At 48.6% G+C, this 23569-nt stretch overlaps 1 protein-coding gene across 1 annotated transcript in view; it reads left to right on the top strand.

The window, feature by feature from the left end:
* The first annotated feature begins 18268 nt into the window (after positions 1-18268).
* Positions 18269-23569, top strand: part of ALPL (alkaline phosphatase, biomineralization associated) — a 53396-nt gene continuing 48095 nt past the window's right edge. The window contains exon 1 of the mRNA XM_077899282.1: positions 18269-18416. The gene's annotated coding sequence lies outside the window, so the exon portion shown is untranslated. The remainder of the gene's footprint in view (positions 18417-23569) is intronic.

Genomic DNA, 23569 nt, shown 5'->3' with positions numbered 1-23569 from the left:
TAGGGATTAATTCTTGTCAACAATGCTTTGTAGTATATATGTATGTTATTTTTCTTTCTTTCTTTTTGTTTTGTTATTTTTCTTTCTTAAATAAACTCTATGCCCAACATGGGGCTTGACCCCATAATCTCAAGATCAAGAGTCACATGCCCCACCCACTGAGCCAGTCAGATGCCCCTGTTTTGTAGGTTTTAGGGTACAAGTCTTGCATGTCCTTGGTTAAATTTATACCTAAGTATTTTATTCTTTTTAATGATAATGTAAATGGGATTATTTTAATAGCTTCACTTTTGAAGTATTTATTGCTTAGTGCTTTGAAACACTATTTATGTTTCTATATTGGTATTTTGTATCCTGTAAAACTCTATCCTGCTAAACTCGTTTATTCTTCTTTTTTAAAAAAGATTTATTTATTTGAGAGAGCACAAGCAGGGAGAACAGCAAAGGAATAGGGAGAAGCAGGCTCTCCACTGAGCAGGGAGCTTGATTTGGGGCTCTATCCCAGGACCCTGATATCATGACCTGAGCCAAAGGCAGATGTGTAACCGAGTGAACCACCTAGGGGCCCCTTGTTAGTTCTAAGTAGATTCCTTAAAATTTTCTTTTTTTTTTTTTAATTTTTTATTTATTTATGATAGTCACACACAGAGAGAGAGAGGCAGAGACACAGGCAGAAGGAGAAGCAGGCTCCATGCACCGGGAGCCCGATGTGGGATTCGATCCCGGGTCTCCAGGATCGCGCCCTGGGCCAAAGGCAGGCGCCAAACCGCTGCGCCACCCAGGGATCCCTCCTTAAAATTTTCTATACAAGATCATGACATTTGAGACTAGAGATGGTTTTATTTCTTCTTTTCCAATCTGGATGCCTTTTATTTCTTTTTCTTGTCTAATTGCTCTGCCTAGAACCCCCAGTACAATATTGAATACAAGTGGCGAGAACAGATATTCTTGTTTTGTTCCTGATCTTAGGGGAAAAGTATCACTGATATGATATTAGCTGGGTTTTTTTTATAGATGCCCTTTCTCAGGTTGAGGAAAGTTCTCTTCTCTTACTAGTTTGTTGAGTGTTTTTATCATGAAATGATGTTGGATCTTTTAGAATGCTTGCTTTTCTTTCTTTCTTTCTTTCTTTCTTTCTTTCTTTCTTTCTTTCTTTCTTTTTTTTTGCATCAATTGAGATGATCCTATACTTTTGTTCCTTCATTGTAATGATTTTATTTATTTATTCATGAGAGACACACACAGAGAAGCAGAGACATAGGCAGAGGGGATATCAGGCTCCTTACAGGGAGCCTGATGCAGGACTTGATCCCAGGACCCCAGGATCATGCCCTGAGCCAAAGGCAGAGGCTCAACCACTGAGCCACCCAGGTGTCCCTGATTTTTGTATGTTAAATCAGTCTTGAATTCCTGTAGTAAGTCTTGCTTGGTTATATTTGGTTTGCCATTTTTTATTCGTTTTTTTTTTTGGTTTTGCTATGATTTTTTAAGGATTTATTTATTTATTTAAGATGGGGGAGGGGCAGAGGGAGAGGGAAAGACAGAGAAAGGAAAAAAAAAAAATCCCAGACTCCCTGCTGAGTGCAGAGCCTGACCTGCGATTCAATCTCATGACTCTGAGATCATGACCTAAATTGAAATCATGAGTCAGATGCCCAACTGACTGAGCCACCCAAGTGCCCCTAGTCCTACTATTTTGTTGAGGATATTTGTATGTATATTCACAAGGGATATTGCCTGTTTTTTTTTTTTTAAGATTTTATTTATTTATTCATGAGAGACACAGAGAGAGAGAGAGGCAGAGACAGGCAGAGGTAGAAGCAGGCTCCCTCCAGGGAGCCCAATGTGGAACTCGATCCTGGACCCCAGGATCATGCCCTGAGCTGAAGATGCTTATCCACTGAATCACTCAGGCCCCTGCCTCTGTTGTTTTCTTATAACATCTTCATCTGGCTTTGGTATCACGTTCATATAGGTCTCACCGAATGAGTTGAGAAATGCTCCCTCCTCAAGTGTTTTGAAAAGACTTAGAAGTGTTTTGGAAAGACTACCATTAATTCTTCCTTAAGCAGTTGATATAATTCACCAGTAAACCATCTAGTCCTGGGCTTTCCTTTGTTGGAATTTTTTGACTACTGACACATTCTTTTTACACATTTACATGTCTATTCAGATATTCTTTTTTTTCTTTTTAATTCAGTTTTAGCAGTTTTTTGTTTGTTTGTTTGTTTGTTTTTAAAGATTGACTGATTGATTTTAGAGAGGGAGAGACCACGGTGGGGATGAGCAGGGGGAGAGGGAAACTCAAGTAGAATCTATGCTGAGCATGATGCCTGACATGGGGCTGGACCCCAAGACCCTGAAGTCATGACTTGATCTGAAATTAAGAGCCAGCCACTCAACCAGCGGAGTCACCCATGTTCCCCTCCCTTCATTTTTTTAACTTGGAGGCAGACTAGGGAAAGCACCAGATTGTGATCATTGGTGGTAGACAGACCCTGCTCTTATCTAAGTCTACCATTTATTAGCTGTATACCATGGGCTGGTTACCCAGTATCTCTGAATCTGTTTTCTCAAATGTAAAATGTATCATTAGTGAAAATTAGTTAGAACAACATATCTAAAACACCTACCATGGTGACCATGGGGTCACCTACCAAATATTAACTCCTTCTCCATTTCACCTTCTTTCTTCCTTATTTAATTCTCAAAACAACTTCTATTCAATCATTTATTCACTCAACAAATACTTTTTGAGCATCTACTATGCATCAGGTGCTAAGCTCTGAGGAAACAATGTGAATTAAAATAGCCACTGTCGCTGCCTACCTGAAGATTATAGTCAAGAGAGAAAGATGGAGGATGAGTGCTTTTTGTTTTTTGTTTTTATGATAGTCACAGAGAGAGAGAGAGAGGCAGAGACACAGGCAGAGGGAGAAGCAGGCTCCATGCACCGGGAGCCTGATGTGGGATTCGATCCCGGGTCTCCAGGATCCCGCCCTGGGCCAAAGGCAGGCGCCAAACCGCTGCGCCACCCAGGGATCCCTGGAAGATGAGTGTTAATCAAATAACTATACTAATGTTAGTAACATGGGTCTGGTTCTCCAAAATGTTATAACAGAAACCTAAACTCTCTCAGAGCTGTTAATCAGGGAGGGCATCTGAGAGGAGATGACCCTTTAGCTGAAAACTGAGTAAACAGGAGAGAAATGCAAGGCTTTTAGTGAGTCAAGAGGGCTTTCTAGGCAGAAAAGACAGGACATGCAAATGCCCTGTGGCAGGAAAGAACATGATGCATTCAAGGAACCAAAGGCAGGCTCAGGTAGCCACAGCAAGGAGCCAAGTGAAGCTAAGGTAGTGAGGGCCAGACTTTTCAAGGCCCGATAAGCCAAAGGAAGAAATCAGTTCTTTAGCACAAGAGCAAGGAGGCACCAAGGATGGCTTTCAGCAGGGTTGGAGGTAGAAGCATGATGTGATCAGCTTTGTCCTTAGAAGAGAGAGTAGTGTTATATCCTAAGACCATGAGGAGGCCTTGCAGTCATCCTGATGAGGAACTGGTTGCTCTGAGTAGGGTCCTGGGTGGTGAGATGGAGGGGAGTGGTCAGAATTTAGAAATACTTAAGGATTTATCATGTAAAACAAACAGGAGCTGGGGCAGCCCCGGTGGCTCTGCGGTTTGGCACTTGCCTTCGGCCCAGGGTGTAATCCTGAAGACCCGGGATCCAGTCCCACATCTGGCTCCCTGCATGGAGCCTGCTTCTCCCTCTGCCTGTGTCTCTGCCTCTCTCTCTCTCTCTCTCTCTCTCTCTCTCTCTCTGTATCTCATGAATAAATAAATAAAATCTAAAAAAAAAAAAAAAGGCAGCCAACCGTTGAACAGTGAAAATACACTTTCTTATTAAAAAAAAAACAAAAAACAAAACAGGAGCTGGCGATGGTCTGGACACAGGGAGGGAGAGACAAGGAGGACATTTGGGTTTCTGATGACCATGGATGAAAGGCCGTGCCAGTGAGATGGGAACTCAGGGGACCAGGACTGAGGTGTGGGGGAACAGTTGGGTACTGTTATCTCCACTGAGTTGAAGAAACTGAGGTTCTATGAAGTAGAAAGACTGGTTATGGCCAGGCAGCTGGATGTGGTGGGAAGGGGTAGTGGTGCTGTTCTGAGCACCTGCTGATCCTAAGGAAACTTCCATCTAGTGTGTGTGACAGGGAGTGGAGGTGGTGGTTAGAAATACCCCATTACTTAAGATCTGGGAACATCCATGTCTGGGCATTCTGGAAAGGATTTCATACCTCATATGGAAGACAGAGCCAGCAAGAGTGAAGCCAAAAAACTGTTTCCTGAAAGCACAAAAATATTCTGGGAAGCAGCCATCCTGCTGACAGTGTGTGGGTGTGTGGCAGACAGTAGGTGCTGAGCAACCAGTGACTGCTGATGCTGGCCTAGCACCTGAAGGTTGGGACCATGGAGGTGATGCTTTACTCACTCATTCACCCTTGTCTACCTCAGATTCAGGGATCAAATTAGGAACAGTGTCTCTTTCTTAACTGTGAAAACCTAGGTGTCAAGACAAAAAGGAAAGGAAAAGTGAACTTTTTTGAATACCTACCATGTGTCAGGGACACATTCACAGCTATCGTGAGGATTTATTTACTAGATTGATTTGAAGAGTAAATGAATTGCCATTTGAAGTTCAGAAAGAGAAGTACTTTTTTTTTTTTTTTTTTTTTTTTGAGAAGTACTTTTGCTCAAGGACACACAGCCAGCAAGTGACAAATGTGTGGTTCCAACTTGGCTGTCCAATCCCTCAGGCAAGGTTTGACATCAGAACCATTAGATCCAGGTTGGTTCTGAAATCCCTCATGCTTTAGGGATTTGAAAAAGTAAAACTGATGCTGATATAATTGGCAGAGCTGAACTTCAAAGCACCCAAAGATGGGGAGGGGATAAAATTCCTAAATTGGGAAAATAATTACATCCCATTCAAATCCTTGGCAATTTGCCCCCAAAGGTAATTAGCACTGAATGCTGAAAATAGGGGAAAGTACACACTGGCTAGGGGTCATGGGGGAAGTAGCAACAAATTATTGTTCTAGATAATTCTAGATATTCTAGATATTGTAACTAGAATATTGTAACAATTCTAGATATTGTAACTAGAATTACAAGCATGGGGGAAGTAGCAACAAATTATTGTTCTAGATAATTCTAGATATTCTAGATATTGTAACTAGAATATTGTAACAATTCTAGATATTGTAACTAGAATTACAAGCATCAATAAGCCAATTCCGGGACTGTGTTGAGGACTTGTGCTCCCAGAGAAGAGCTCTCTCTGCCTCTCACCCTGACCTCTGGTTCAGACTATGATGATGATGCAAGTTCCTAGTCGCAACCTGCTTGTAAGATCCCAGTACTTGGAGCAGTCCAAGTCAGTGAAACTCTGCTCCCACTCTTCTGCACAGGCTCCCCCACCCATCAGCAAACCAGGCTTCCTAATGGAAGAGCTGGCGGGGTGGGGGTACAGGGCTGCCATGGTAACAAACAGCATCCACCTATCACTCTCCCTCAGGGAGCTTGCAGCCCCAAAGAAGCCAGAGTAGGCAACTATTTGGGGTAATACCCACATTGTGGTCTTAAGTAATCTTGAATCACATATTGAGAAGGCTTTCCTTTTTCAATTTTATTTCAGACTATCAATCAAGATATTTCCAACACCTCCCTACTTAAAGCCTTTGGCAGGCAACAGATTAAAGCTAGAATTCACTGAATCTATGGTGATGGTTACCTTCTATTTAGGGCAAATGAGATCAGTTTTCCATTTACAACAGAGATTTCATTCTAAAATAAATTGATTGGAGGGGCACCTGGGTGGCTCAGTGGTTGAGCATCTGCCTTTGGCTCAGGTCATGATCCTGGGGTCCTGGGATAGAGTCCTGCATAAGGATCCCCATGGGGAGCCTGCTTCTCCCTCTGCCAGTGTCTCTGCCTCTCTCTCATAAATAAATAAATAAATAAATAGATAGACATTTTAAAAATAAATAAAATAACTTGAATTTAAGAAAAAAGTAAAAATGCATCTACTTGAAGAAGTATATCAACCAGTAATGGTACAGGTGTTGACACAGGGCATTCCAGCAACTATCTAGCGGTAAGCCAGATGAAACACACTGTCCCAAGCCAGTGCCATAGACTCAAACCTATCCTGTGGAACATCTGTCCCCACCTATTTCCAAAATACCCTAGAGATTAATGTATTTTTCTTTTGGTCCAGGATCAAGTGGCAAAGGACCAGCTTGGGCTAAAAAAAAATAATTAACAACTTTGTTATTGTTTTCTTTGGGGACTGTTTTCCTCCCTCTCATCTCCCCACCCCAGGAAAAAAATAATATAAACAAAACTACTTAGACTCAGTTGATACCACGTGAGTTGAGCGTTGTTTTGCAACGAAGGTCTTAAGATATTTTAAGAGACAGTGATAAGAAAACAGACGAGTCCTTCCACTAGGAGAAAGGTGATGACTTGAGGCCACCAGTCCCATCGGGACCTATCTTAGCCCTTTAGATGTCTGAGCACTGTGGTGTCCCATACCAACCTCTTCTCATGAGATTCGAAGTACAAATAACATCAAACCACAAACATATACCTAACAGGTATACCACAGTTAAAATTATCTTATACTTCTGTATTTTAAATTTATTGATCGTAAAGTTCTGAATAAGATTGCCAAAATGGACTTTTGTTGTTGGGTTATGTTTGGCTTTGAGGAGACTCTCTTACTTTGCTGGTGTCCTGGGCACTTTACTAGCCCAACCACTCTGCTTGCTAAGGGAGGGTGGGACAGGGTGGGAGTATCACCCAGCCCTGCCCAGGGGGACTGCTGCTGCACCCAGGATCAGAATGTTGGTGTGTCACTTGTCAGAGTCACTCTGTGCTGTTAATCTGACATCAGCCTTTTAGCCAGCCAGTCAGGAACTGGCCTTTTGTTCCTGGGTTTGGCTGGATTCTCAGCAAACAATCCCAGTTTACTCCACACACACCCTCTGTGCTTGGGACATGGAGAGATCAGGAAACACAGGTGTAGAATAAGAAATGAAATAGTCTACCAGTTATTATCATAATGCAGAGTTGTGACAAGACACCTCATAGTCTATCAGAGCAGGGCAGGGCCCTAGACCATGCCTTGTCCAACTTGTCTTTTTTTTGTTTAAGATTTATTTATTTTAGAGAAAGAGCACAAGCATGAGGGGCAAAAGGAGGAGAGAGAATCTCGAGCAGACTCCATGCTGAACCGGAGCCTGACTCGGGGCTCGATCTCACCACCCTGAGATCAGGACCTGAGCCAAAACCAAGAGTCGGGCACTTAACTGACTACGCACGCTATCCAGGCACAGCCCCAACCTAAATAAGATTTGTGTTACCAGTGGCTCTTGAAAAGGAAGGGCTCGGGGGGTCTGGCTGGCTCAGCCAGTAGAGCATGCAACTCTTGAACTTGAGGTTATGAGTTTAAGCCCCAAGCTGCTCATAGAGCCTACTTTATTTGTTTTTTTTTTTAATTTTTATTTATTATTTATGATAGTCACACAGAGAGAGAAAGAGAGGCAGAGACACAGGCAGAGAGAAGCAGGCTCCATGCACCGGGAGCCCGACGTGGGAATTGATCCCGGGTCTCCAGGATCGCGCCCTAGGCCAAAGGCAGGAGCCAAACCGCTGCGCCACCCAGGGATCCCCTTTATTTATTTGTTTAAAGATTTGATTTATTTACTTTAGAGAGAGAGAATGTGCACAAGGGGAAGGGTGGAGGGAGAGAGAGAGAATTTCAAGTAGACTCTCGCTGAGGCTTGGGAACTGACTTGAGGCTCGATGCCAAGACCTGGTGACCCCAGTCAAAACCAAGAGTCAGATGCCCAATCAACTGAGCCACCCAGGCAACCCTCATGGAGCCTACTTTAAAAAAGAGAAAGAGAGAGAGAAGAAATAAGTACATGTATAATTTGGTTATAGACAGGTTTTATTTTTTTTTTAGACAGGTTTTACATAGTAGGTTTAGCACATAGTAGGTGCTAAAAAAAAAAGTCTTCCCTGAATCTGAATAAATCTTCAGTGAAGATCTACTGAAGTGAAAAGAGAGTGGAATCAGGTCTAGGTTGAGCTCCTTAGGCCCAGTGGGGAGACTGAGGGAGGAAGAGAGCTAGGTAGGGCCACTCCCAGGCAGATGGAATGTTTGCCAGTGAATGGTTGCCTGGTGTACAGTAGCTTCTATATCAAGCACTGAGATTGATGCCTGAAGGAAATAGCTTCCTGGAAGTCGTACTCCAGCCGTACTTTGACGTGTCATGACCAGTCCAACTCTGAGGCCCTGGGACGCTTCTCCATCCTAAAGACCATTCCCTGCTGCCCTAAGGAATGCAGTGCCCACGCTCTGGGGTGGGAGGCCATAATGTTCATTTCTACAGGCCATTTTGGGCAAGTTGCTTTCTATCCCCTCCCTCCTGGGAAGATCAGGTGATACTGAGACAAGAAGAGTATTGTGGTGTGACACCAGCATTTCAAGTGTCCTTAAATGGATGTGATTCTGGTGCACGCTCTAGGCACACACATGGGCACAGGCCTGCACATCCCCCATAGGCCTTAAGCCGGAGAAATAAAGGGGTGGGTGGGTTGCGTCTTCTCTCCCTGAAGAAATAAGGAAGCTGGATGCTTTGTGGCTCATTTTAGGGAGAAATGAAATGAGGAAGTAAATGTTCCTGGAAGGGCATTTTTGGTGACACAGAACAAAAATTGGGAAAAGAGGGAATTGTCAAGGCTGTAGCTGGAAATTTCAGGAATCTCCAGGAGCCCAGGAAATCACGCTCTGCCAGGCCTTTTGTGCTAAAAGCGGAGATTGGAGAGGCGGAGGCTGGAGCTACTTGCTCAGCGGCTAGGGCAGCAGGTCACTCTTACCTCAGTTTCCCTCTGAGTAGCTGCGCCCTCCTCCCTCCGCGGGCATGCTCCAGGTCCTCAGGTTCCACATGGCTCCACCCCCCCCCCCCCCCCCAGGAGGATCTCACCTTGCCTCTCTTGATGGACAGCTGCCCTCCCCGCGGAGTTTCTCAGCTCACGTGGTGCTAGGAGGCGAGTCTAGGTTCTGGCGGAACTCGATGCAGTCCGCTGTGTCCACAGGTGCACATGTGCGCATGCGCAGCGGGTACTGCGGTCAGGCCTCCCCGAGGGCAACGGAAGCTGCGAGCAGGCCCTCGACGTAAGGAGGTCGCGGGGACGAGAGTATGGCTTCCTATTTTGAGAATCAAGGAGTACACGTGGTTTACGACGAAGAAAGTGGGGTGAGAGAATCCCATCACCTGGACGTCTGGTTCCACTCACAAGCCGGTCCCTGTTTCTTCACCACCGGCCATGTTGGCACAGTGTGGCCCCGCCCCCTCCGGAGCTGATTGGCTCAGGGTGGGGCATGTGACCCAGCCGGGCCAATCCGGTCCTCTCTCCTGGGCACCCCTGGCTGCACCACCTTCTGCGCTTTGGTGGGCAGCCCTAGGGAGGCGAGGTCACGCTGCAAAGACTGGGAAGCGGGGAAGAGGGTCCCCAGGGAGAAGAACGTGAAGCAGGTGCAGAGAAACGCAGAGACAGGAGGTGGTTTGGATTGGTGACTGATCAAATCCCCTGTCTCTAATTTCTTCTGGAGGTCCAGCAGCCTCCCTGCCCTTGGCCGTCAAGACCAAACCTCCTGGGATGCCTGGGGGGCTCAGCGGTTGAGCATCTGCCTTTGGCTCAGGTCGTGATCCTGTGGTCGGGGGATTGAGTCCCACATCGAGCTCCCTGCATGGAGCCTGCTTCTCCCTCTGCCTGTGTCTCTGCCTCGCTCTGTGTGTGTTTCTCATGAATAAATAAAATCTTAAAAAAAAAAAAAAAAAGAACAAAACTCCTTTTAGTAAATTCCTTTTTCCTGTTAGTACAGCAGGAGTGGTTTTCTGTTACCTGCAGCTAGGATCCTCAGTACAGATGGCTAATAAAATAATAGCAATAGCTGATATTTATTGAGTGCTTATGATGTATGATACACTCTTACAAAGAGGTTTATATAGATTGCCTTAAACTTCTTGGGGCCCCGGGACGCCTGGTTGGCTCAGCTGGTTGAGCACCTGCCTTTGGCTCAGGACATGATCCCGGATTCCTGGGATCAATTTCCACATCAGGTTCCTTGCATGGAGCCTGCTTCTCCTCCCTCGGCCTGTGTCTCTGCCCCTCTCTCTGTGTCTCTCATGAATAAATAAATAAAATCTTAAAAAACAAAAACAAAAAACTTCTTGGGGCCCCTGGGTGGCTCAGTTGGTTAAGTATCTGACTTTGGCTCAGGTCATGATCTCAAGGTCCTGGGATCTAGCCCCACATCAGGCTCCCCTCAGGGAGCCTGCTTCTCCTCCTCCCTTTGCCCCTCCCCCTGGCTTATGTTCTCTCTCTCTCTCAAATAAGTAAATAAAATCTAAAACAAACAAACAACAACAAAAAACTGTCTTAAACTTCTCAACAATTCCATGCCCATTTCACAGAAGAAGGCACTCAGGTCACACGGTTTATTTGCTCAAGGTCACAAGAGCCAAGGAAGCCAGATTTGAAGCCAGGTAGCCTGATTCAGAGTCTGGGTCACTATCTATCACTACAGCCTTTTCAGGAGAAGCTGCTGGGAGATAGGCTCAGGCCTTCTGAGGCCACCTATCACATGCTAACTCCAGTGCTGCACCCATACAGAACTTTCACGCAGGCTGGGGGAGGTGACAGCTGAGGTGAAGTGTTTGCCCTCTGTCCTACCCTAACACCACCCCTACCCTTAGAGGTAGAGGAAGAGTCTGGAGTCCCTGGGTTTCCATGACACTGCACTTTGGGGTGATAAAGATTAAACCACTGGCTTTCCTTCCTCAGTGCCCAGAGCCTTCTGGAACCACCAAGGAGGAGGCTGGAAAGGAGACTGAACTGTCCTGAGGGTTGGCATACGGTCACTCTCACCTTCCAGGAGCACTTGCTGGTCACTTCGTAAACAGGCAGCAATGCATTCTTCCTCTCCCACTCTGAGACCGTGAGGCCCCATGGTGAGGGGCTGGGAATTGCATGCTGGCTGCCTGCTCTTGATTTGCTCTCCAAGCCTCTGTTTAATTATTTGTAGAAGAGGATCCTAATAACCTCCATCCAGAGGAAAAGCTGAGATAATGCATCCAGAAGGTTTAAAAATCTGGGAGGGATTGGGGAAATGTTTATGTTATTACATAAGAAAAGCAGGGACCCTCCGTCTATATCCTATGATCCTGTTCTTTTAGAATTTTTGTTTTGTTTTGTTTTGAAATCTGGAAGCATAAATACCAAGGTGTTAAATGGGATATTTCTGTGTGTTAAGATGCCAAGGTATTTTGATCTTCTTTTTCCTTTTGCATTTAAACTTTCTCACATGAACATAAATGGTTTATATATTTTTTAAAATACCATATTTTACACATGTAAAATATGTTTATTATTATTTTCTTCTAAGTGCTTTGGCAAGTACAAAGTACTCCATAAATGCCAGAGTGTGAGTAGTTGCCTAAGTCCTAAAGCCATTGCATGGGGGAGATTTGTGAGTTGCCTCCCCAACACTCACTCTCCCCTTCTTTCAGAGCAGATTGGATGAACTGAATTCCATCCCATCTCCACCGGTGGGCCTGGATTGGCTTGAATCAGTCATCGTGGTGACTGTGTTAGGGAGCCTACAATGGAGGGTTGGGTCAATCCGAAGACTTGTATCTGATTGGGGAAATAGATTTCCACTCTTGTGGATATATTAAAGGTGACTTCTGTAAGCTGGTAATATTGGCCTGGGTGAGAATGGGACCAGGACAAGAAGGAGGAAGAGGAGCTGAGACATGGAAAAAGAAAAACCAGGTCCTGATTACATCATTGAGCCACTGAGCAAAGCTTCTCTCCTGAATGTAAACTTTTTCATTTTGCGGGCCAGTAAATTCTCTTCGTTTTCAAAACCAGTCTGAGGACCTGGATTTTTCTGTCAGTTACAACTTCTAGCTAATAAAGAAACTGGGACCAGAAGTGGGGTGTTGTAAGTAATAGGCTGAGAGCTTGTGGGGCTGAGGAGGTAGGGAGACGATAGGTGGACCCCAGACGATAGGTGGCTGAGAAGTTGGCCATTCTCAAATAGCTGGTGGTGAAGGAGTTGGTTTATACTGTAGTCGGTTGAATCTCAGAATTCAAGCCAGGTGCCTTTAAGGCTGCTCTGTACAGAGACTTGTAGAAAATTTCATGATTTTGGAATGGCCATTCATTTCTTTCAGTCATTAGTAAATTCCTGCAAGAGAGATAGGACTCCTTGGAAATAGGCCTGTTTGAAAGGAGGGGAGGAAGGGGGAAAGCTTTGCTAAGAGAAACCCTTTGCATCTTGGATTGGAGGTCTGCAATCCAAGTTGACACTGAGTCCAGAATTCCTGTCGAAAGCAGAATTTTCTACATCAAGCTGTATTTAGTGCAAGCAGAGGCCAGGAAGTAAGAGCCTTGGCAGGAGATAAAACAAACACCCCTCAGGTCCCTCACAAGCATATCCTGTCAGGCATTCTTTGTCTGACAAACGCACCCAACTCCCACTCTTTTGCTTCTGCTGGTATGCAGACTTGGGACAAGAGGCCAATCAGTGGTACCTCTCCACCCTTGCCATGGCTCTGGCATGTCAAGGTAAAGGCCCTTCATGAAACCAAGGGCAAGGGGATACATGGAGCTCAAGGCCAGTTGACAGGAGATAGATATTCTCAGGCCATGTTCTGGATACAAAGATGTGGCAGTCCCTGGCTTAGATACTAGTCTGTGTAGTTGACTAAAAGCGAATAAATTAGATCTACCTACTAAGCCTTTAAGACTATTGCTTATTTATAATCCTCAATCTAACAATGTCGGCCTGCCATCATGTACACCCCAAAGCATCCTCAGGTCCCTGACTGCGTCTGACAGAAAGCGAGAGGCCAAAGTCGTGCAGCCTCCAGGAGGATCATCTCCAAGGCCCATCTCAGATGTGTCCATAGAAGACAGGGAGGTGGATAGGTAGGTCAATGCACAGGCAGGAGGATGGGAGAATCGTCAAGAAAGATTTTATCAGAAATGTTGAAAACCCTCTGTGTTGGGGTGGTTTGCTATCCTGGGTAGAGCCAGCTTTCTCCTAATCATTCGGGATGGTGTCTCTCTTCCCTCCATTCTGGAAATGCCATGAAACTGCTATGGCTGGGCCTTCCTGAATCTACTCTGGCCTCTGGAATCCAGCCCCCAGAAGATGGCCTTGACCCTTCCTTTTGGCCTACCGCCTTCTCCAGGGCTGAGAATAGGAAGCAACGTGCTCCCTTTCAGAGCTGGGAGCTTGGAGCTCAGAGCCTGCTCATAAATCCTTTTAGAAATAAAGGACAAAATAGGGACGTTGTTCTCTGGACAATGGGGTTTCTCACAAGCGGGCTTCCCCTTTTGTGAGGAGGGCTCCCTTTAAGAGCAGCTGGGACTGGCCAGTTCTTAGGGTACTGAGCTGCAAGCTGACTACTAGGAGGGACCTGGAACTCTAGGGATGAAGCTGTACATGTGAAAGGGACACCTTGGGTTAGTACTGCCTAAAACATTGGACTAAAGAAGATAAGGGCTAGGGCAAGGGCTAGGCTTCAGATGGGATTAGGACAGGGGCTGGGGCGGGATTAGGGGGTAAATTCAGGACTAGGGCTGAAGCCAGGGGTGGGATGAGGCTTGGAGGGTAGAAGAACTGTCCTGGGAGGGCATGTTACACATAGTTCAAAAGCCCAGGCATCAGACATAGGCAGCTCAGGTTCTCCTCTGATTGCCTGGAGGGGGGATCCTGCTGGGGGCTCTCTCGCCTTTCGTCTTTGCTCCAGTGTCATCTTCTTGCCCTTGAACACCTTATTCACTGCCATGATCTGTCCCACTTGGCACCCTTGTTCTTCCTTGTAGCTGTTTATCTGCTCCCTTAACATCTTCTAACGTACTGTATAATTTGTGTATTTATAACATTCATTATTTATTATGTCTTCCCTAACTAGAATGTCAGCTCTACAAGGACAGAAATCTTTTATTCACTTGTGTCCCCAGTTCCTAGAACAGTGCCTGGCGCAGACCAGGCATCTAATAAGTATTTGTTGGATGAATCAAGTTGTTAAACTTCTCCGATCTGAGAGCTTCCTCCTTTGAAAATTGAGGAGGGACATTGACGATGCAGCCTCAGTGTTGCAGAGAGGAACAAGTGACATCTCGTTTCCCACTAGGCTGGCGGGCTCTTCTGCCTATGACCGTGCCAATGATATGCCTCCATTTCCTCATCTGTGAAGTGGGGTTGAAGTCCTACTCTGTAGGGCTGTTGTGAGGAGTAGATGGGTTAATAGGTACAAAAGACTTAGACCGGAGCCTATCATGAAGTCAGTGTTTGCTAATGTTGGGCCTCATGTTGGTTTAATGAAAGTGCCTTGTCCTGAGTCTCCTTGGTTCATTGTTCTATGGAGTTGAAGGGGGTGCTGGAGGGGCAATGGGAGGCAAGTAAATGAAACTTTGGTCATGCCTGGGCTTGAGAAAAAAACGATGCCTCGAATACAGGGGTCAAAACAGGCAAAGCATTTCCTGACCCCGTCCCCTTTAAATATCCTCCTAGACCTCAGGCAGTCTTTTCCCAGCCAGGCAGTCTTTTCCTTGCCCACCCCACCCCCGGGGGAGGGGCAGAACCGACTCCTCATTGCTTTGTCTCTTCTCTGTTCTTTCTCCTTCCTTCCTCTCCACCCAGGGCCTGACCCACGTGTGCCCTCCATTTCCATGTAGCATTTCCCATCATAGCATTTCCCACTGCTCCCCAGGGAAGGGGCAGTGGAAGTGAGAATTACAACTCTGGACCTCCTGGCCTTTTCATCTCAAACTTGGCTTCTACTACCTGGTAAACTTCAGGCCTTGTTAAAAGCAGGGGGCTCATAGTATGCTCTTAATAAATAGGGAATAAAAATAATAATAATAAATAAATAAGGAATAAATGGATGAGTAGAAAAAAGTAGAAAAAGCCCTAGCTTTGATCCTGACCTTTAGGTAAATAACATCTTTGGGCTTCAGTTTCCTCATCTCGTGTGGGGATTATAAATACCTGCCCTGGGCACCATATAAAACCGTTGTGAAGGGGTGCCTAGCTCAGTCGGTTGAGCATCCAACTCTTGATTTCGGCTCAGATCATGATCTCAGGGTCCTGGGATAGAGCCCTGAATCAGGCTCCATGCTCCCAGCAGGGAGTCTGCTTGAGATTCTCTCCCTCTCCCTCTGCCCCTCCCCTTGCTTGAGCTCTGTGTCTCTCTTCCATCTTTCTTGGTCACTCTAAAATAAATAAACCGTGGGACACCTGGTGGCTCAGTGGTTAAGCGGCTGCCTTGATCTCAGTTTGTGATCCCTCAGGTCCTGGGATGGAGCCCCATATCGGGCTCCCAGAAGGGAGCCTACTTCTCCCTTTGCCTATGTCTCTGCCTCTCTTTCTCTCTCATGAATAAATAAATGAAATCTTTAAAAATAAATAAATCTTAAAAAAAAAACTATTGTGAGAATCATGAGATCATTAGTTCTTAGAGCAAAGAGAGCTTGGAGGTCAAACAGTCCAATTTGCTTATTTTTCCAATAAGAAACAGAACCCCAGAGACAAGGTATGTATAGCTGTAGAGAAACCTAATGTAATGAATTGCCTTCTACCAGCAGAGTGGTCCTAGAATCCTGGAATCTCAGCTGGATTTAGAGATTGTCGGTCCAACCAGCCACAGGGCATCTGAACGGATGCAGGGAGAGTGACTTTCTCAGGGTCCCCAGAATGCTAGGGCAAAGCTGGAGGGTGGGGTTTCTAGTTTCCTATCCATGCCTCCTTCCTGCTATGCTGATAGCACCAGGAGGGGAGATACCTAGGGAGCAAGGGCAGCGATAGTTGCTGGGTGTCCCCTGCCACAAGTTGAATTTTCCTTGTGGGACAAAGGCCAGGAGCAGGATAGGAGAGGTAAGGGAGGAAGGTGGCGAGGATGCCCAGGCAGCAGTTCATTTTGTTGATAACCTATCAATGGACCCCCAAGGTGGGGTGGAATTTTAGGGAAAATCACCCAGACACAGAGGCCCCAATGCTGCCCATGTGGTACAACCAGAAGAGCTGTCCCCATAGCTTTGGGGAAATCAGAAGTCAGGGGCAGGTGTTGGGGGCTCATGATAGGTGGGATGGGCTTCCCCCAACTTCCTGCTGGCTCTGCCTCCCAGCCTCTGTCCAGGTTGCAACAGGCAGACTTTCCATGCCTGGGGGTTTGCCGTTGGCTCATTTGATGATGAGCCACCATCTCAAGCCTCCTGGTATCTTTAAACCCTTCCTTGGCATTGGGAAGCAATGACAGACCCCCTCTCAGATTCTAGGCTCAGTTCTGGATGTTTTCATCCACAACATCTCATGGAAAAGTGTTGTTATTTCCTAAAATTCACTCATTTACCACCTCCATGATTTTTGCCATAATAACCTAACCCATTAAATACATAAATAAAAAATATTTACTCAATGTTTTGATTAACTTCTTAAAAAACATGAACGTATGTCAAAAGGAAACTTTGTATCGCTCTGATAAACAAAGAAACTGTACCAATTGCTAAAACAACAGGAAGAAAAACAAATAGGAAGACATTCTTCCAGGAATGGGAGCCAGGTCCCAGTTCTGGCTCCAGTCTTATTGATAAGTCATATGCTCTTTCTGTTTTCTGTTCTGTAAAATGGGATTGTTGGGAGATATTACATGCAAGTTGCCTGGCCCTGAGCTGCCGTGGAGCAGGTAAGAGAGTTCTGGGCTGGTTAGTGGTTCTCCTGGTGCTGACATGGTTTCCAATCTGCTCTGGACTTGACCCCTTCTTCCCATCAGGAAAAAGTGACTGCAGGAAGATTGGGGCTTAGATATTGAGGATGGCAGGGATCTGGGGGACCCAAGATCACTGCCTTTAAATTTCTGCTGCTGTGGGTTAGAGGCACAAATTGCTCCAGGCAGCCCTAAGGCCATTAAGAATATCCTTTTCTTGGGAGGTGGTGAGTTCTTTGTCACTACAGACATTCAAACAGAGCTTGGGAACCTGGAAGGAGATTGTCAGAATTCCAACTCAGTCTGGGTCTCAGGGATGGGGGGCAACCCCCCTCCCACCTGTCTGTGGGGTGCTGGTCCCCGGGGAGCAGGGATGGGGCCTGTAGCATTCAGCATCTGCTCCTGTCCACCCCCTCACATTTATCTAGAATTTTAGAGTTTCCTGTGTACTTTCCAACCACTGTCTCATATGACTGTCCCAGCCCGTCGTGAGGGAAGCCAGAGGGGACAGTATCTGCTTGCTAAGAAGCAGGTGGATCCACAGGAGCCAAGTGACTTGTCCAAGGTCACCAGGGTGGAGTCTTGAACCTGGGCTGGCTGATTGCCTTGCTAGGAAGAGTGGCTTCCTCCTGTCACTCAGGGAGCCTTGCGGCTGGGACAGGTCAGCATGAATGCTGCCCGGGCCCCTTCCCTCTCAGGATAAAAGAGGTAACAGCCCCAGCCAGCGGAGGCTCCCCTCCAGAAGCCGCCCCTCCTAGGTCACCCTCTGCTTCCTCCGGGCCTAGTCCAGAGAGTCCAAGGGCAGGGACGAGGGCTAGCGGGGCAGCGCTGGTCTGAAGTGGGAAGGGAGAGCGCAGGGAGAGTCGGACAACACAGGGGGACAGTGGCCGGAGGACACGCGGATGCAGACGGATAGAGATGTGGAGGGACCCGAAGGGAGACAGGTAGACGCCGGCAGACACAGACAGGGGCAGGCAAGGCTGAGGGCGGGAGGAAGACCCCAAGAGACCCGGGACGGAGTTGGAGCCCCAAAGACGAGTGGGATCCGCGCGCGGAGACAGGAGTGCGCCCGACCTCGCAGGGGGCAAGGGCAGGGGCCGGGCGGGAAGCCAGGAGGCCGAGGGGGCCCGGGAGCGCGGGCCGGGGACGTGCCAGCAGCTGCCGCGCCCCCCTGCATCCAGCGCCCCCTGCATCCAGCCGCCCCGCCCCCCCCCGCCCTGCATCCCGTCCCGCACCAGCCGGAGCTCGGGGGCCGGGGGGCACCGCGCTTCCCGGCAGGGGGCGCCCTGACCGCGTGGCCCAGGTGCCGGCCCGGGCTCTGGGGGGGCGGGGCGCGGCGGGGGCGGGGCGGGGGCGGGGAGGACCGGGCCGGGGCCGGCGGCGGGGGCGGGGGCGGGGGCGGGGGCGGGGGCGGGCTGCCCCGGCCGCTCTCCGGGCCCCTCGGCCGCCTTTATAAGCCCGCGGGGGAGGTGGCCCCGGCCGCGTCGCGCTCCCGCCGTTCCGCGCCCTCGGTCCCGGCGCACCGACCCCAGGGCGGACCCTCGCCCACCAACTCTGCTCAGGTAAGGATTCGGTGCCGCCCCCGGCTCTCGGGGACCCCCCGGGACGCGGTGGATCCCGGTCCCTCCTCCATCCTCCGCGGCTCCGGGGGTGGCGGCGAGCATGGCTGGAAGGGTCAGCGCGCGGAGCTCTGCGCCGCCCCCTCCCCGGGCAGCGGGTTCGGGACCCGCAGCACCTGTCGGCTTCCCGCGCTCGCTGGGCCGGGCTCCCGCAGCGCGCTGGGCCGGGCTGGGGCTGGGGCTGGACGTGGCGCCCCGGGGAGCGCTGGCCAAGGGGACCGTGCGGGGAGCGCCGCCACTACGTAGTCCTGGGGTGTCCTGCCTCCCAGGTCTCTGCCCACGACTTAACACCTTCCATCGTGCTCCTCTCCCCGGTGTCCCGTGGCTGAGCAGCCCGGAGGATACCCCCTTCGTGGGAGATCAGGCTGCCAGCCCCAGCGCCCTACCTGGTGCCCTGCCATGCTTCCCACCTGCGGACCTCGACATCACGCCACTGCCTCCTGGGGAGGGGGCCAGTGTGTCCCTGTGAGGTCCCAAGTGGTTTGGGCCAGAGCTGGGATAGGTGGAGGGAGGGAGGCCCTGGGGGAGGGGGCTCTCAGACCCGCAGGGTGGGGGGATGGGGAGAGGGGACGTCGGGCCAGTGGGTGTTTGTCTGGGGGTTGGGGTGGGCACAGCAGCCGAGGGGGCAAAGCTCTGGAGCCTCTGGCTGTGCAGTCACCTCGGGCTGTGCGATGACCTCTGGCAGTGCTCAGGTGAGTGGCCCAGATTTGGTTCCCATGCCCATTTTCAATAAAAAAAAAAAAAAAAAAGCTAAATGCCTTGTCACAATGATGGGGGTGGAAGCTGAGAAAAGCCCCATCATTGTCTCTTCTGACCCCTTCCCAACACATAATGGGGAAGTGGCCTTTACAAAGGCCTCTGGGTGGAGGAGGAAAACACTGGAGATCAGAAGAGGGGGCCATTCTCAGGCCAGAAAGAGCTTTGAACTGGGGAGAACTGCAGGTGGGCAGACTTCCCAGGGAAGCAAGGGTTGGTTCCCACACTAGTGAGGGTGACAGCTGTTCATTGATTGCCTGCTGTGTGCCAGGCCCGCTCCAACACTTGACATGCATCACCTGGTTGACAGATGGGGAAACTGAGGCTTAGAGAAATTAAGCAAGTGATGAGACTAGGACTTGAACCCAGAGTCTAATCCAAACGATCTTAGGTTCCTGATTCCATTGTGCTACCCAAGAGAGAAGGAGCAGAGCCTCAGTTCCAGGACTCCACTCCTACCCACCCTCCAAACCTGCTTTCTCCAAACGTTCGCTCCTCCCCACCTGGGTCACCCCCTAGCCCCCTCCATGCCACCTACTCTACTCCCTTGTCCATCTTGTCCCTCTGTCCCTTTTTTTTTTTTTTTTTTTTTTGCTGAACTTCATGCATCTGGATTCACTAAGTAGAATAGACCTCTGACACAGCTCCCCAACTTCCCTGCCCCTGGAGTGAGACCAGCATGAGCGTCTGTGTCTGTGGCACCACCTGTAAAATGGGGAGTGTGCCTCGTTCACACGAGGTTCACAGGAGATGGTTGTGAGAAATATAACTGAACTGAGGCCAGCAACAAAATACTGTCTTTATTCAACACCCATGAAGCTTTGCTCCAAGCCCTCTTCTAAGTGCTGGCCACGCAGCAGTAGAGAACAGACAATCCCTCTTCGCGAAGCGATATTTGGACATTTGCATAGAATTAGAATCAATTCAGAAGGTAGGAGATTAAAATGCAATAACACGTGTAAAATTGGTTGGCCAACGTTTTGTTCTCACTAATAGGAAAGGTAACCTAGCTGTGTGACCTGAGATGAGTTCTGGGTCCTGTTGTTGCTTCAGTGTCTTCCTTTTTAAGCTGAGGACATCAATAAACTACTTACTGGTGGTGAGACGTGGATATGACTAATGCGTGCAAGGTGTTTAGCTGGTGCCTGTGCTTAAGAAAATATTGGTACCGTCAGCTCTAATCTCAGCAAAAAATGCAGTACTAACCCTGGGCGTATGGTTATGTCACTAACTGCCCCTGAACCCAGGTCACCCACCTTCACCCAGGCTCTGCCCATTCTCCAATGGGCTGCCCTAGAGGATGGCACGGTGCCCTTGCCCATACTCAGAAGCCACCTCCTACCGTCCTAGACACAGCCTTGATCAGGAGCCTGGAGCTTTGTGCTGGGCACAAGTGTGGGGCTGTTAACCTCTCCAGGGCCTCCCGCCCTCTGCCTGTTATCATACCTTACCGTGTCCCAGCTTGGAAATGGAGTGAAACAGAGCTCAAGCCCTTCCTGTCCAGGAGCTTACCTATCCGACATTACCTACAAGTTAGATGCTGTCCTCGCCTTACCGATAAAGAAACTAGTCTTAGAGATGGAGGGGATTTTTGCAAGGATGCACAGATGCTACCTGGGGAGCTGGGATGAGGGACCAGGTGGCGGGAATCCCAAGTCAGGCGATCTGTGTTCTACACATCTCTGGGGAAGAGGTCCACTTAATCCAGGAGTAGGATCCAGCAGCACAGCCCAGAGTTCTCACCTTGAAATAGGCCCCACAAAAGTTATTAGTATAGACCCTGGAGCTCGGAGAGAGGGAACGTAGCAGGGAGAGTTGAGCCAGCTGGGCTAAGGACCAGTGCTCAGAAATCTGCGAGGCCACAGGAATGCTGACTCAGCTTTCCCAGGGCATCGTAGTCACAGACTGGAGCGAGGCTGGGCAGTATGGCTTCATTTTTTTTCCCCCTTTCCTTCCAGAGGTATCCTGACTTTTAGAGGGCAGCTGGGGGCCGTAGGTTGGAGGTTTATTCCCAGCATTCCTACGTAACCCTGAATGAGTCACTTTCCCTCTCTGAGCCTCAGATGAGGAAATCACCTGTAATGTGGGTTAATAATGTGTACTTTGCAGCTGCTATGAGGGGCCAGCAAGATCATAAATGGTTTTCCAATACTGGGATGAACCAGGCTTGGTAGCTGAGAAGGTCTATGTTCCCAGGGCATTTTTCCTTCAGCACTGGAAAGCAATCCATATGGGGCCAGAGAGAGAGGCCCTATTTAGGTTCAAAGGCCTAAATAACCAGCAGGGGAAATCCTGGCTCTGGGCTCAGCATCTTGGGTTCCAGTCCTTGCTGTGTGACTTGAGGCAAGTCACTTGGCCTCTGAGTGTTGGATCCACAGTAGGCCCTTAGCAACTTTGTCCACAGAACATTCAAGAACAGTTTCTATTTTTCCACCCCCTCATGCCACCTCCCCAACATTTCATGATTGCTCCCAGAAAAAGTTCATGCTTAAAGTTTTCCATGCTGAAATTCTCAACCTCACTGTGGCATGAAATCAATTGTTTGCATTTAATTTGACTTCTCAAATTAAGGGGTAAAATTTGAGATGAGGGTAGGGGGTTGGGGGAGGAGATGAGGAAAACGAAGTTAAACCAGATGTGTTTTTGTTTAACTGTCGGATAGTGGTTAAACTGCCTGAGCATTACCATGGTTCTTTCTGGATTCCAGTAACCAGGAGTCAGGTTTCACTAAAAATTGTAGTGTTCCTTCCCAGCAAATGTGGGCTTGCCCTCCCTATTATTATTATTATTATTATTCTTTTATATTCATCTGCAGCCACAAAGTACTAAGCGGTGAGAATACCTCACAGATGCCTGGGATTTCAGAGCTGGAAGGTGTTTAGAAGCTAGCTCAGTCAACTGGCTGCTTTGTAGACCAGGGAGACTGAGGCCCAGAGAAGGGAAGGGGCTTGCCCAGGGTCACCCAGCCGTTTAGGGCAGAATTGGACTGGGAATTCAGTCTCTAGGCTCGAAGGTCGGTCCATGGCTTTTCTAAAAGTAACCATTGTCTTGAATTTGGTATTGTCTCACTTCCATAGTACATCCATAGTGTATCTTTTTTTTTTAAGATTTTATTTACTTATTTATTCATAGAGACACACACAGAGAGAGAGAGAGAGAGAGAGAGGCATAGACACAGGCAGAGGGAGAAGCAGGCTCCATGCAGGGAGCCCGACGTGGGACTCGATCCCGGGTCTCCAGGATCACACCCAGGGCTGCAGGCAGCGCTAAACCGCTGCACCACCGGGGCTGCCCAGTTTATCTATTTTTTGACAAGAAAGAATTGTTCAGGGAGGATGCAGACGGTGTGGATTGGTAGGAAAAGGATCTTCAACTCAGGAGAGCAGAGTTTTAGTCCTGAGCTGTTGATATGTGACCCGATATGACCTTGGGCAAGTCACTTCTCTCTCTGAGCTTCCATGTCCTGTCCGTAGGCCACAATGCCTAACGTCTGCAAGATCAGGAATGAGTTTGGTTCAGTCAATTGGCCTTCCAATATTTATGGCCTTGGTTATGGCAGGTCTGTCACAGACTGCCCTCCAAATGGGGCAGGGGACAGCTGTGGCAGATTGTTGACTTCTGCAGTGATTTAAAAACATTGATTTAGATGTTGCTGTTCAGCCAAGTGATTTCATTTTGCTTCTCTTGAAAGCTCAGAAGATGTGGTCACACTGGGCCACATCCCGGCCTGGCCACCGTGGCTGGAGCTGATCAGCAGCTGCTCTGTCCACTTTACCACAGTCCCCATGGCTCTCTTCGCCCTCACGCCCACTAACCTCAGGGACATCACCTGCCTGCCTTCTGAGTTTGCAGTTTCTGGGCCAGTTTGCAGTGAGGCCTTGGAAGGAGGGCTCAGATCTCATCTAAATGACTGCATGAGGCTTGGGCCTTCCCTCCGGGGGCTCACAGTAGGAATGTGGGACATGTGGACATCAGCCCCTCTTCTGTGGCTACATGGAGGGAGCTTTCCTCCTGCTCTGGTGGTCCCTGGAAAGAATCTAAGGACTTTCGAGGTCTAGAGGTGACAGCCTCAGCCTGTCGGGACTTAGACAGCTGGGCCTGGGGCCTACCTACTTGGGGATGGGCAGCCCTGGGTGCTTCAGTGTACAGAATATGCGGCTCTCTCAGGAAACGGACTCCCTGGACTAGCACCAGCTCAGCTGATGCTCCCAGCAGCACTGTGTGCTGGTGTCACTCACTTCCTAGACAGGAAACATCATCTTGCACTCTGAACCCATGGCTCTGCGGTGTCCCCTTTGCTGAGTGCCAAAGCCTAGCTGTGATAGGCAGGCATCGTGGCA

This window comes from Canis aureus, chromosome 5 (genome assembly GCF_053574225.1).
Source record: "Canis aureus isolate CA01 chromosome 5, VMU_Caureus_v.1.0, whole genome shotgun sequence".
Taxonomy (NCBI): Eukaryota; Metazoa; Chordata; class Mammalia; order Carnivora; family Canidae; genus Canis; species Canis aureus.
The sequence above is the reverse complement of the archived record's forward strand: the minus strand, read 5'-3'. Positions and strand labels throughout refer to the sequence as shown.